The sequence below is a fragment of the Gobius niger genome (assembly GCF_951799975.1).
Source record: "Gobius niger genome assembly, chromosome: 1".
NCBI lineage: Eukaryota > Metazoa > Chordata > Actinopteri > Gobiiformes > Gobiidae > Gobius > Gobius niger.
The window spans coordinates 3,809,397-3,824,108 of NC_136852.1; the positions used below are offsets into that span (position 1 = coordinate 3,809,397).

At 43.2% G+C, this 14,712-nt stretch overlaps 1 protein-coding gene across 6 annotated transcripts in view; it reads left to right on the forward strand.

Moving 5' to 3' along the window:
- The window catches only part of stard13b (StAR related lipid transfer domain containing 13b), a 154,785-nt gene that overhangs the window by 85,871 nt on the left and 54,202 nt on the right, over positions 1 to 14,712 (forward strand). Inside the window, exon 1 of one of the 6 annotated variants that reach the window (XM_079573625.1) lies at positions 3,331 to 3,415. The exons of the other annotated variants lie outside the window; for them this stretch is intronic. The gene's annotated coding sequence lies outside the window, so the exon portion shown is untranslated. Of the gene's footprint in view, positions 1 to 3,330; positions 3,416 to 14,712 lie in introns of those variants that run through there. 6 annotated transcript variants of the gene reach the window in all.

Genomic DNA, 14,712 nt, shown 5'->3' on the forward strand with positions numbered 1-14,712 from the left:
AGCGAGTGTCTGGACTGTTAGCATCTGTGTAAAATCACTTTGCATCCACCGATACGTCATTGATAACATGTATTAATGAAGTATTGGACGATGGGGGTGCTGAAACACAAATGCAAACAGAGGGAAGTTTGGAGTGAAAATTGAAGAGTGTAGGTCTTGTTTAAAAGATTAAGGGGGTTGAGAATTGAATGGGCTTTGTTGTCAACATCTGTGATTCCAGTTATAGTAGAGTCTGTCTTGTGTAAATGGGTCAAGTGAGTAGAGAGAGAGTCAAGACTATTAGTAAAATCACTTTGCATCTCCCTGTACCTCATTGATAGGATGTATTAATGAAGTACAAGACGGTGGGAGTGTGGAATGAAAGGGCAGGAGGATGCATTTCTCGGCAGGCTTGTCTGTGGTAACAGCAGAAACATATTCGTCGTGTGTTTTTGTTGTGTTTTTGTCGTGTTTTCATTGTGTCTTCATTGTGTCTTCATTGCGTTTCCGTCGTATTTTCGTCTCGTTTCCCTCGCGCCCTCCCTTGTCATGTTTCTGTCCCATTTTCGTCGCATTTCCATCGCATTCCTGTCACATTTTCGTCGCATTTCCGTCGCGTTTCCGTCGCATTTTTCGTTGCGTTTTTGTCATGTTTCTGTCACATTTCCGTCGCATTTCCGTCGCATTTCCGTCGCATTTCCGTCGCGTTTCCGTCGCATTTTTCATTGCGTTTTCGTCGCGTTTCCGTCGTATTCTCGTTGCGTTTTCGCCGCGTTTCTGTCGCGTTTCCGTCGTCTTCCCGTTTTGTTTTTGAAACTGAAAGCAGACTAAGAATAAAAGGAACAAAAACAGCATTCGTCCCCGGGCTCGAGCCCACTGCTTATTGAGGATGGGTCAAATGAAGAGAACGCATTTCTAACAGTTCTTAATAAAGCCTTAAAGGAACAGGCCACCGTTTTTACACACTGAGATATGTTCTTACCTTAGCTTTGACGAGTTCTTTACGACCTGTCTGGTCTTCACCCGTGCCTTCAGTCACGTAAACACAGCGCAGACGGCGTTAGCATTTAGCCTCTCCCTCTCTCCTCTATAGCTCCAAAACAGGTCAAGATAGAAGCTACCAAGCTCTTCCACGTTTTCCCTATTTAAATATGGTTACGTAAAGTGTTGCACTACAAAGTATAATTACACAAAATTAAACAATGTGGATTTTCTAAGCGGATAAAAGGGGGAACTATATTGTAAGGCGTAATAATACCAGGAGTAATTTGGCATCCGCACAGTAAAGTGAAGATTACTGTGCAGATTTCGAACTGTTTTGGAGCTATAGAGGAGAGAGGGAGAGGCTAAATGCTAACACCGTCTGCGCTGTGTTTACGTGATTGAAGGCACGGGTGAAGATCAGACAGGTCCTAAAGAACTCGTCAAAGCTAATGGTAAGAACATATCTCAGTATGTAAAAACGGTGGCCTGTTCCTTTAAAGCTGCCCAAAGCTATGTCTCTTTGAATTATTTTCATCAGCAGGTGGAGCAGTGACCTCTGCTCTGCTCTGCTCCACCCCCTCCCCTCACCTGGCTTTCCCCGTCACCCACACCCCTCACTCCGCTCCACACTATAGACCACACGCTGCTCTGAATAAATTTAATGACATACGGAAATCTCACTAAGCTTCTGACACAAACATTAATCAGAACAAAAAATAGATATGTAGCAAAGTAAATATTTTGAGACTTTTTGGGGATTTTTAGAACATAATACTTCCATTTAGAACTCAGTTTACAGTGCAGATCTTTTTTCCTGCAAACCATGAACGCCTCACAGCCTCTCGGTGCTGCTGTAATCATGAGGAGGAGGTCGGTCAGATGTTTGTGTTTACATGGTGCGGCGCTGGTCTCCTTCTGCGGCACAAACTCCGCTGCTGTCTGCGAGTGCGGCGCATCCAGCAATGCATTGTGGGAATGCAACAATGCCGGACCGGAGTAGTTTAGAGGAACTTTAACCTTATCACCTTTTTTTTTTGGCATAAAAAGTTGCATAATGCACCTTTCATTTACTGAATAAAAAGTAAGATTGTTGTTGATGTTTCCTTCTTCATTAAAGTGTTAACTCCTCGTCCCATGGATAGATTTCTCCAGATTAGTTTCTGGCATCAAGGATAATTCTTTATGTGTCAATGTCCTTGATTTGAGAAATTAATTTTGTGAATAAAATTGTGCATGCGGACCAGGTCGTCGACTGCCACCCAGTCCTCTCCGCACCTGACCCCTACGGATCCCCCTGTGGGTGGTGGGTCCACAGGAGGGCGGGCCCACGTCGTCCTTTCGGGCTGTGCCCGGCCGGGCTCGTGGGCAGACGCTGCGTTCGGGCCCCAACCCCTGGTCTGGCTTCAGGGTGGGGCCCGGCTGTGCCATGCCGGGCGACGTCTCGGTCCTTGCTTTAACACTGTCCATATGAGTCAGTTCAAAAGACTCGGGAGGTGTTCCAGGCATGTCCTAGTGGGACAAGGCCTCGTGGAAGACCCAGGACACGCTGGTGGGACTATGTCTCCGAGCTGGCCTGGTGTGGCCTCGGGGTCAGAACAGCTGGAGGAGGTGTGTGTGGATCGGGAAGTCTGGGCATCTCTGCTGAGACTGCTGCCCCCGCGACCCGGCCCCGGATAAAGCGGAAGAAAATGGATGGATGGAATAAAATTGTCTTGAAATATAATTTCATGAGTCATTGCTAGATTGCTTTTTGGAAGTGATTACATCGTCCCATGTTTGCCGTGGTCGGGGCTGCTCAGGAGGGACCGTCCGCTGAGAACAGGGTTTGGATTCGGGTCATTTTGTATTTTCAGACAAACCTGACCACAGTTAATGTTAATGTTGCCATGTGATACATTCTGTCACTCTGCTTGTATTTGTTGAAGATAACTTTTCAGTGCAGTTTTTGGCTGGCACAGCGGTCAGTGCTCGTACTTCACAGCTAGAAGGTCCTACCACTAAAAACATGTACAATAGGCCAGAATGAATGATATGTGTGCGTGAATGAATGACGGTGGGAGTGTGGAGTGAAAGCAAAATTGTCTCATGTAAAGTGCTTTGTAACCATGTCAAATAAAGTCCTTTCCTTTAGTTTTGGTAACTCAGGTCCATCAAAAACTGCACCTCCTACTGATTCATTAATAATACATACAGGCGGCATCTTCTCCCCTCTCTTCCCACCTACAGAGAGCTTTCCAGGACGGTCCCGTATATATTTCCAGTCCGTGTTGGCTCTTACATAACCTCCGTGGGACGAGGACTTTCCACTGGCCTCATGAACGCGCTGTTCGCGATCACTGCGTGCCATGGAACTTATGAGTCCAAACCACCGCCAGCTCCGGGAAGCTTCACCATTACGGCCACTCTGGAAAAATGTCTCAATGGAGTTTTTCTGACAAACGCTGCTGCTGAGGTTAGATTTGCAAAACTAAAACAGGGCTAAACAAACTCTAAACCAGTGCTAGGGTTAAACTAGGTCACAAAACACAAAAATGAGTTAAAATGACTGGAATTAAGTATTTGACCTTAACGAGTCTGTATCCTGCTATTTCAGCCATCCCAAAGTAAAGTATAGGCATGTATATGATATATTGCATCGCTACCACTATGGAGTGCTATTTTTGTGGGAAATAAAATAAAGTATTTTCTGGAGGTATTTTACAATTCTGGAGGACACAGTGGGTTGATTCAGTAAACTCCGCCCCCTCTCTCCGAGCTAATCCACCCATGAAACATTAGCAGTGAAAGAAATATAAATATCACAGCAATAAGTGAAGTTACTTCACAGTGCAGTTATAAGGAGTTGACGTTTGCAACACAGCTTCATAAACGGCTAGCACACACGCTAACACACACGCTAACACATGCTAACACACACGCTAACACATGCTAACACACACACGCTAACACAGACGCTAACACACACGCTAACACACACGCTAACACATGCTAACACATGCACTAACACACACGCTCACACATGCTAACACACATGCTAACACATGCACTAACACACACCCTAACACACACACGCTAACACACACGCTAACACATGCGATAACACACGCTAACACATGCTAACACACACACGCTAACACAGACACTAACACACACGCTAACACACACCCAACACATACGCTAACACACACGCTAACACATGCGATAACACTTATGCTAACACATGCGATAACACACATGCTAATACACACGCTAACACATGCGATAACACAGACGCTAACACACACGTTAACACATGCGATAACACACATGCTAATACACACGCTAACACATGCTAACACACATGCTAACACACACACGCTAACACAGACACTAACACACACGCTAACACACACCCAACACATACGCTAACACACACGCTAACACATGCGATAACACACACGCTAACACACACCCAACACATACGCTAACACACACGCTAACACATGCGATAACACACACGCTAACACATGCGATAACACACACGCTAACACACACGTTAACACATGCGATAACACACACGCTAACACAGACGCTCACACATGCGATAACACACACGCTAACACATGCGATAACACATACGCTAACACACACGCTAACACATGCGATAACACACACGCTAACACATGCGATAACACACACGCTAACACAGACGCTCACACATGCGATAACACTTATGCTAACACATGCGATAACACACATGCTAATACACACGCTCACACATGCGATAACACACACGCTAACACATGCGATAACACACACGTTAACACATGCGATAACACACACGCTAACACACACGTTAACACATGCGATAACACACACGCTAACACACACGTTAACACATGCGATAACACACACGCTAACACACACGTTAACACATGCGATAACACAGACACTAACACACACGTTAACACATGCGATAACACACACGCTCACACATGCGATAACACTCATGCTAACACACATGCTAACACATGCACTAACACACATGCTAACACACACACGCTAACACACACGCTAAAGCTCTGGTTAAATCCAGCACAGACTCTGGTTTAGAGAGCGCAGTCTGTAATAAAGTCAGCTCTATGTGGATTATTGTATTTCCACTAAACAATTCTCCAGTTTGTTGCTATTTTCTCTCCTCAGCTGAGAGCGGCGCCTCGTAGCTGCGCCTTGTAGCTGCGCCTCGTAGCTGCGCCTCGTAGCTGCGCCTCGTAGCTGCGCTGGCCGCACGTCAAATGGTATCGGTTTCTGGTATCGGGACCTCATGAATGAGTACGAGTATGAGTACAAGCATGCGGTATCGGCCGGTGCATCCCTAGTTTTGACAGTCCCAAACCATATGCATGAATGTGCCTTGGGTTTTGAGATTGCAAAATGTGCAATTAGGGGAAGGTAGCACTTTCATTTTGAATAAAATGTAGGGAGTGAAATATGTTCTATGGATAAAATTGAAATGAATAACCTGATGATTAGGATTTCTTGACAATAACTGCAAATTTTGCCAAATCATATTCCAATTTAAATTTGTAGGATGAGGAAGTTCTTCTTTCCACAGCTGGAGAACCCGCATAGGCTCATCATGTGCTGATTGAAATAGAGAATATAGTTTAGAAACTGTTCCGTGAGAGGTAAGTAGAGTTGAGTACAATGGGTGAGTAAGTGGACAACTGTTCCCCATAAGCGTGCATTGCCGTCCGCAATTGGAGATAGAAAAAAAAACTTGATCCTGGCAAATCGTACCGTTGTTGTAAGTCTTGAAATGTTAGGAGACCTGAAGAGTTGCAAATATGACTCAAATTATGGACACCTTTACGAGACCGTTGAGGAAAGGAAATGGGGATCTCTACTAAGTTCAGGGGAGTTCTGACTGAAAATAAAACTGCCTGAGAATGAGATCCGGTCATGAATGCCACATCTCTACTAAATGTAAAAAGTTTCCCTATTCACCCAACGTCCTTTAGTTTGATTGTGTACTTTTCATGGCAGTAAAGTGGATGGGAAAGTGGTTTTGGATCATTATATCCCTGTCGATGGCGGGACTCTGCAGAAACACAGACCCTTCGGGGACAACAGCGGGTCCACTCTAGTCTGGAGAGGCCGCGGGGGAACTCTTACCCTCCTTCTGCGGCGGGACGGGCTCTCGTTTGCATTGTGTCAGAGATGTAGCAGAAACGGCCTCTTCAGGTGCGGAATCCGGCTCTGTTTGTTTTGGAGGAGCACTTCGTCTCTCGGATCATCCGCCTCTTCAGAAGCGAATGAGCTCACGCGGCTTTGGTTCCGGCGAATCCACGCGCTGGGAACAGTGCGGGCTGAGAGGGAGAGCGCTTTGTTGTGTTGCAGCGGGGGAAATGTGGAGCTGTAAATGAGAGCATCGTCTGGGTATGGAGAAGGTTAGCGCCCCCTTTGGGTGAAGCAGAAGCTCTCTAATTCAACAAAAACACGAGGCTCAGTGATTAGTTATTACATTTCCGACCTTTCGTACCAGGCTTTACTAACTTTGCAAACTGTAATGTCCGACTTAATGAAGTTGCAAATGACAGAGAGTGGAGGCACATTGAGTTGCTTTGTGTGTGTGAAATGCGTGGTTTAACCTCTTAACTCCCACCTGAACATGTTTTCTCCTGTTCTCCCAAACTAAAAGCTTCTTCAAAATAGCGACAAAAAACGAGAAGAAAATGAGGATGTAAATTGACAAAAATTGCAAAAATCCAGCAAAAAACAACAACAAATCCAGCAAAAAGTGACAAAAATCCAGCAAAAAAAATTACAAAAATCCAGCAAAAAGTGACAAAAATCCAGCAAAAAGTGACAAAAATCCAGCAAAAAAATGACAGAAATTCAGCAAAAAAGAGGCAATAATCCAACAAAAAAATTGACAAAAATCCACCAAAAAATTGACAAAAATCCACCAAAAATCCAACAAAAAAGTGACAAAAATCCACCAAAAAATAACAAAAATCCACCAAAAAATTGACAAAAATCCACACAAAAATGACAAAAATCCAACAAAAAATTTGACAAAAATCCAGCAAAAAAAGTGACAAAAATCCAGCAAAAAAAATGACAAAAATCCAGTAAAAAAGTGACAAAAATCCAGCAAAAAAGTGACAAAAATCCAGCAAAAAAAAAGACAAAAATCCAACAAAAAAATGACAAAAATCCAGCAAAAAAATGACAAAAATCCAACAAAAAATTTGACAAAAATCCAGCAAAAAAGTGACAAAAATCCAGCAAAAAAAAAGAGACAAAAATCCAGCAAAAAAAAGACAAAAATCCAGCAAAAAAATGACAAAAATCCAACAAAAAAATGACAAAAATCCAACTAAAAATTTGACAAAAATCCAGCAAAAAAGTGACAAAAATCCAGCAAAAAAAAAAGAGAGACAAAAATCCAACAAAAAAATGACAAAAATCCAGCAAAAAAATTACAAAAATCCAGCAAAAAAGAGGCAAAAATCCGTCAATAAAGTGACGAAGGAGCAGCAAAAAAAGTGACAATAATCCAACAAAAAAGTGACAATAATCCAGCAAAAAATGGCAAAAATCCAGCAAAAAAGTGACAAAAATGCACCAAAAAAGTAACAAAAAAAGTAACTAAAGTGCCATAAAAAAGTGACAAAAACACATAAGGGAAATAAAAAGTGACGACAATGGCAAAGAGGAGAGAATGCGTTTGGTTTTGGCGGGTGGTGAGAGGTTAAATAAACTTGCCTTGCTTAGTTAAGTGTCGTGTGAGTAGAGAAAGAAGTGGTCTGAACAGAAAATCACACATTCACAGAGGAACCCACGACTCGGACATTCCACGGCGTTGGAAAGTGCACGCTCAGGGGAAACGACAAGAACCGTTAATATTTGACCCTTTTTTGTTTGTACAGAAATTATTTACGATTTTCCCCCACTCATCTTCTGGCCCTTGTAGCTTTTGTTGTTATTGTAATGTGTGTTTTTGGTGCAATATCTTCAAGCAATGATGTTATTTAGAGAGTCAGTAATGCTGTTTGCTGAGCTTTAAATGTTGCTATGGTGACAGGTATGGCGTCAGATAACTATCTTTATGCTTTTTTCAGTCACATAGCACCAGTCTATAGCACAGAACAATGATGACCAAACCTTCTGTTGGTCTGTAAATGCAGTAAATTAGAATAACTGCCTTGTATAAAATTGCTCTCTCAAAATGGCTGTAGTGAATGTCTTGAAATAGGCCTCTGTCTCTTTAAGAACCTCTGAGCCTTTCAGACACGCCCCCTCCACACGCTGTCTGTGGCATCAGTGGGGAGGGGGTTCTGCTGAGGAGCAGTGGTTGGTTACTCGGCTGGTGACGAAAGCTCGGAGGCGTCTCCAGGAGGTGGGGGCGTTCCTAGGAGGACTCAGGCAAACCTATCCCTAAAATGGCCGCCATCAGAGTTTTTACAGATTACTCAAAAATATGTGAATGTGCCAAGGCAACACTTCAGGCATGTTTTTAATGAGGGAATGACATAATAACATGATGTAAAGCTTGAAAAAGTTGATTTTGCATAATACCCCCCCTTTAAGTCATCAGAATAAGGCTGACCAGTCGATCACCTAATGTATTTGACCTAATATGTTGCCTCAAAATATAAAAGTATTAAATAAATATTATAAATAAAATGTGAAAAATAGATGATGCTACTACTACTACTACTACTACTACTTCTACTAAAAATAATAATACAAATAATGATAATAAATGACGATGATGATGGTAGGACAAAAAAAAGGAAGTCCATGTTCTGCGATCTTATAGGCCAGTGCGAGCAGAGCAGTGATTGAACAGATTTGCTCAAACATAGCTATATATTATAAGCATTAAAGATTAAAATGAAATATTCTTAACTACTCCTCGGCTACAATACGTAGCTGTTGGGATGTAATAAATCCTTTTTTGTGAGTAAAAAATCCAGCATGTTCGCGTGTTCAGTCCATAGACTTTATCTGCATTGTATATCTGTGATCGACTGGTCAGCCTGATTCTGATGACCTAACGTGCTGAATGAAGAAGAAAACCGAGCGGTCAGACTTTGGAAGAGCGAGGGCGCAGTGGCTGAAATGCAAACCCCGGGCGTATGAGACACCTCAGCCTCTGTTATAGTTTTTGTGCTCGCTTTTAGTGCCTGCGATCCCTGTGTAATGGGCGCGTTGATGTTGTATTTACGCCCTCAACTTAAAGATAGTTTTCTGACGCCATAGGACAGGCCTCTGCAGGGCAAGTCCCAATGGCAGCTGAATCAGAGCTGAGCGGTACTGCCCTCTTGTGGGTAAACAGGACATAGCGACCAAGCTTTGCCCTGCACTTCTGACTCATCAAAGACCACATGGAGCTTTGTTTTTGACTGTTTTCTATTGAAGGACGGATTGCTTTGTGAAGATTCAACACACACTGAAGTCCTTGCTCTTCTGTACTCGGCCTCACTCCACTGTACTAGTATTACTGCAGTTATTACCCTGGAGCCCTGTCTGTCTTTACGGGCTGACTTCCTGCAGTTTTCCTGTTAAACTATTTGCTCCTGGCTCTGACTCGGGTCCCGTCGATGTTTGTCCTCATGCGCCCCGTTCTTCTTTCGCTCAGTCTGGTGTAATCGGGATTATGGCGCTCCCACAGCAGACCCCTCTGGAGCGCTCTGCAGTCCCCGACCGCTCACTTGTTTTGGGGAGATTCTGTGCCGGCGTCTTAGCAACACGTCCCCGTGGGCAGTTTCTGTAAAACAGCATTAGGAAGCGGAAAAAGGACTTCGGAATTTGCTGTTGTTTTGGGCAGATCTGAGTAGCTTTTAAACACATTGAAATGTTTATTATTTGCTTCAACATACCTTTATTTTCTACAAATATAAATATTGTGTACCTATATTAAATGAGGACCCTCCCTCTAGACATTAGAGCATCGCTTAGATCAAGAAATGGGTTGATTTAGGCAAAGTGTGACGAGCGCTTTCTGCTTCCCCTTCACTCTCCTCATCTTTATAATGAACATCACACACGGCTTCATGTACTTCATTCAGCAGCATTTAGGATACATCCTTTTTAAGCTCTCACGGAAAATACTACAAACCATATTTAAAGCACTGTTACACTGACCGTGTTCTGAGAGAAAGAGAATCTACCAGCTGTTTGAGAAAAGACCTTTATGCTGTGCATTAGGGCTGAACGATTAATTGAATTTGCGATTTTATCGCGCTATTACGCAGAGCGATTTCGAAATCGCAGAGACACGCGATTTCGGCCCATGCAGCTGATGCCGCGGCTCATAGAAGTGAGTGTAGCAGCGAGAGAGGCCACAGACGTCCTGCTCCGCGGACGTCTGTGGCCTCTCCATCTACTTCAGGTGCGCGGTTGATCGTGGATGTGAAAATATCAGCGTGTATAAAGCAGCCACCGCTAAGGACTACTGCTGTTTCCTCCTTTAGCATTGCGTTAGCTGCAGCGCTACACGCTCTGATGCTCTGATCACAGAAACTTTCCTCCAGATTCACACGTCTCGGCTCCACAGAGATGAAGCTGAGCCTGAGCTGCTTGTTCAGACTCCTTTGTGACTCACTTTTGGAGGCTTATGTTTGGGAATGTTTTGGATAAAGATAAGAACTTATCTCACAACCACTGACTAAAACACAAGAGCAAATAGCAAGAAATTATTTAGGCTATTTACCAACAAAAAAAATTCAATATAAGCTTATTGGAAACTATGTCGGCTAAATGACTATGTGGACTATTTGGAATTATATTCATGTGATTATAAAAGATTTAAGAGTAAGTAATAATTTATTTAATCAGTTGTAAATATTTAATTGTATTGCAACAAAACGTTATTAGCGGAAAATCGCAATAAAATCAAAATCGCAATATTGATTGAAAAAAATCGCAATATTGATTTTTGGCAAAATCGTTCAGCCCTACTGTGCATGTAATTCTAAAGTCTTTTAATCGAAGTAGGAGAGAGAAGTAGCTGTTTAGATTGTGAAGAACTGGGATATTGGAAATGCGTTTGCAAAGTTAGGAATAATCTTGGACGAGGTCTGAAAGATATATCGTATCTATATATGAGATCTATATATCGAGATATGAACAATATAGATTTTCATCAATAAAACTGCACTCTCTTGTTTTTATTTTCCACCGAACCCGTAGTTATATCGTATCGTATCGATATTGAGATATGAAATTTTGCCCATATTGTTCAGGCCTAGCTTGGTCCCGCATTCAACTTTTTTAAATGCAGTGTTGCCACAGATTACTTGAAAAAGTAATCTGACTACAGATCCCTGCTTACTCCTTTGATAAGTAACTTAGTTGCTTTACTGATTACTTTATCTTAAAAGTAACGAAGTTAGATTAAGTTACTTCATTAGTCACATTAATCAGGCCTCTGCAAATGACGACCGTTTTTTTCCAACCCTCGTGTTATTGGAAGTGCATTTTAAAGCAGTACTAAGTAACGTGTTTACCTTTATAAATCCTTTCCGTGTCCCTGTGGGGGTAATACAAGTGTTTATGGGATGATTGGAGGGTCTTTCATCTCCCCCTGGTGTCTCTGGCCAGAAAACCATGTTTGCAACTTGACTGCACCGGGTCAGAGCCACCAATACACACTAATAGAATCACGAAGAAGAAGCTAACATGCTAACGGGCAAAGCTAACTGTGGGCTAGCATCACTTTAAACGTATTTGCAGCCAAGTTTGAGTGAAAAAAATCATTTCCATTGTATAATTGGATGCACAGTAACCCTCTCTCCCTTCGCCTTTTCTGTCAGCGTAGTATTTACTCTCCAAGACAATTAATAAGTTAAAAAAAATCATTACTTGCTACGACAACTGCAGTTTCGCTTCTGGCCTCCAGGGGCAAGAGTTACTTAGTACTGCTTTAACAGTCACATCTCCAAAGCTGACACAGACGTACTTCCATCTCTCTCCTCCTCTATTGGTTCTGTTTATGTCATAACGACGCAAAATAAATGACAGAAAAGTAACTGACCGTGTCTTGGAAAAGTAACTTAAATCTGATAATGCGTTCGATTACTCGTTACTGGAAAAAGTAATCAGATCATTAGAGTAACTCGTCGCTGGCATCACTGTTTCCTGTTTTTGGAGTAAGTTATAAACTGTTCAAGGCAGATATGAATAAAGTTTGGATCACTGAGCTCTGTGTTCCTTCATCAGAATCAGACCTGGAGTTTTTACTGTCTCACCTGAGAGCATGTTTTGAACCCCCACCTCTGAGTTAAAGCCCGTCAGTCACTGTTTGATTCATGACTTCCCCGTGTGTTTGTGGTCTGTGCCAGGCGTGAGCTCAGCGGTGAGTGTTTACGGCGTGTTGCTCACCTCCGCAGACCGTGTGTGGGGGCTTTGTCCCGACACGCCGCCGTCACGCCGCCGTCACGCCGCCGTCTCGTCCCTGTGACAGATGTGGATTTAAGTGAAGGTTAGCGCTGATATCACTGAGTCACACGGGGTTCGAAGAATGTTGTTTACAGTGCGAGGCTCGGGGCGAAAGAGGAACAGCCGGAAGAAGTTTGTCTGATCTCGCTGTTGCCGTGGTTTTGTCACATTTTTGAAGTGTTTTTGTTGCTTTTCTGTTGCGTTTTCATCCTTGATCTCGTCGCGTTTAGATTTGGATAAAGCCAAACTGGAGGAAATGTGCTCGGTTCAGGTGGGGGTTAAAGGTATATTTCAGGATTTTTGACATAGGGCCTCATTTCCTAGTTATCCAGAGTGTTGCTGATTTCTGGAGATATTTCTTTTTGTAATTCATGCAGTTCTTGTGTTTGAAGAGTTTTGTGGCGCTAGGCTAATGCTAGGCTAGTGCATTTCTATGGTATCAGCTAGCCTGCATTAAAAACAGTGTGACCCGCTCCACAGAGCACCTGAAGCAAATCACTTATAACACCAGACTAACCATATAAATGTCTGTGTCCATAGAATCATGTTTGGAATATAACTGACCTTATTACACGGCTCTTCACAACGTAAGTAGAAGCTCCGTTGATTTGAATGGGATTTCCCAACGTTCTACCGGTCATTATTTTCTGATAAAGGACCTCTGAGAAAAATAATGACCGCTGCCAATGGCAACGGAGTTTGTGCTTTCATATCACTCCTCACGTACGTAGTAGCGACACTATCTGTCCCCGTCACTGCGAGAGAAGTCGGGGGAATCGCTCGTGAAGTTAGTGTGAGTCAGATTCACCACCATTCCTCCAACTGCACCTTCTACTAAGTATCTAGGCTAGCTACTAGCCTTGCTGCTTCTAGCCTAGCAAAACCTTGCTGAGCAACGCGCAAACTTTTGGGAACTATTTGTCGCGGAAGTCATTAAATAAACCTTTCAACCTTCATAAAAGTGTACGAAGTTTATGTTGTGTGTGTTCAGTTGGCAAATGGCCGTATAATAAGCGGGATAATGTACAGAACGCTGGTCATTATCGGGAAAATAAGCACCTTCAGGGCGAAACGGACCCCGACGCGAAGCGCCCTGAATACATTATCCCTTACTTGTATCACATGAATGATCGCATTTTGAGGGACTATTTTCTGGCAGATCACTCCGCCGCTGCGTAGCTTATACAAACACGAAGCTGATGCTGCTCAAATATAAGGTGTTTTAAATGCAAAATGGTTAAAATGATTCATGGACACAGACATTTATATGGTTAGTCTGGTGTTAAAAGTGATTTGCCTCAGGTGCTCTGTGGAGCAGGTCACACTGTTTTAATGCAGGCTAGCTGATACCATAGAAATGCACTAGCCTTGCACTAGCCTAGCGCCACAAAACTCTTCAAACACAAGAACTGCATGAATTACAAAAAGAAATATCTCCAGAAATCAGCAACACTCTGGATAACAAGGAAATGACGCCCTATGTCAATAATCCTGAAATATCCCTTTAATAGGAGAAGGGGTGAGTGGGGCTTAACCTCTTACCACCCGCCTTAACAAGTGTGTTTTCTCCAGTTCGGCTTTACCCAAATCAGAAAGCTTCCTGGAGCTCACAGCCTATAGGCCTCATTTGAAAGCTAAGACCTGGAGAACTGATGTTAATGGATCTTTTTCCTCTCGATGTTGCCGTGTTGTCACTGTTTTCACGTTCTTTTTCATCTCATAATTGCCGCTGTTTTGGTTGTTTTTGTTGCTCTTTTTACTGTGTTTTTTCTTTGTGGCGTGAGGCGTCAGAGGCTGTGGTCGCCTGAGGGGGCGGGGCCTGTGATTCCCCCGTCTGTCTGCGTGACTGTGAGGTTATATTCTGCTCTACAGGTGCTCCGTGCACACATTTGAGAGTCTTTTGTTTTAGCCCTGACTGTCCTGGATGATTCACCGTCTCTGTCTGGCCACAATAAAGAGTGAACTATACATGTGTTTCCAGTGACATCACACACAGTTCCGGCAGCCATTTTGAATACCAAAGTAGCATTATGCAGTACTATATGTAACAATATCTCTACTCAAATTGATATTAATGATAGACAACTGATTGACCTTACCTCAAGTGGAGGAGTTCAAGTATCTCGGGGTCTTGTTCACGAGTGAGGGACGGATGGAGCGTGAGATCGACAGACGGATCGGTGCGGCGTCAGCAGTGATGCGGTCGCTGTATCGGTCTGTCGTGGTGAAGAGGGAGCTGAGTCGGGGCAAAGCTCTCGATTTACCGATCGATCTACGTCCCCACCCTCACTTATGGTCATGAGATTTGGGTCATGACCG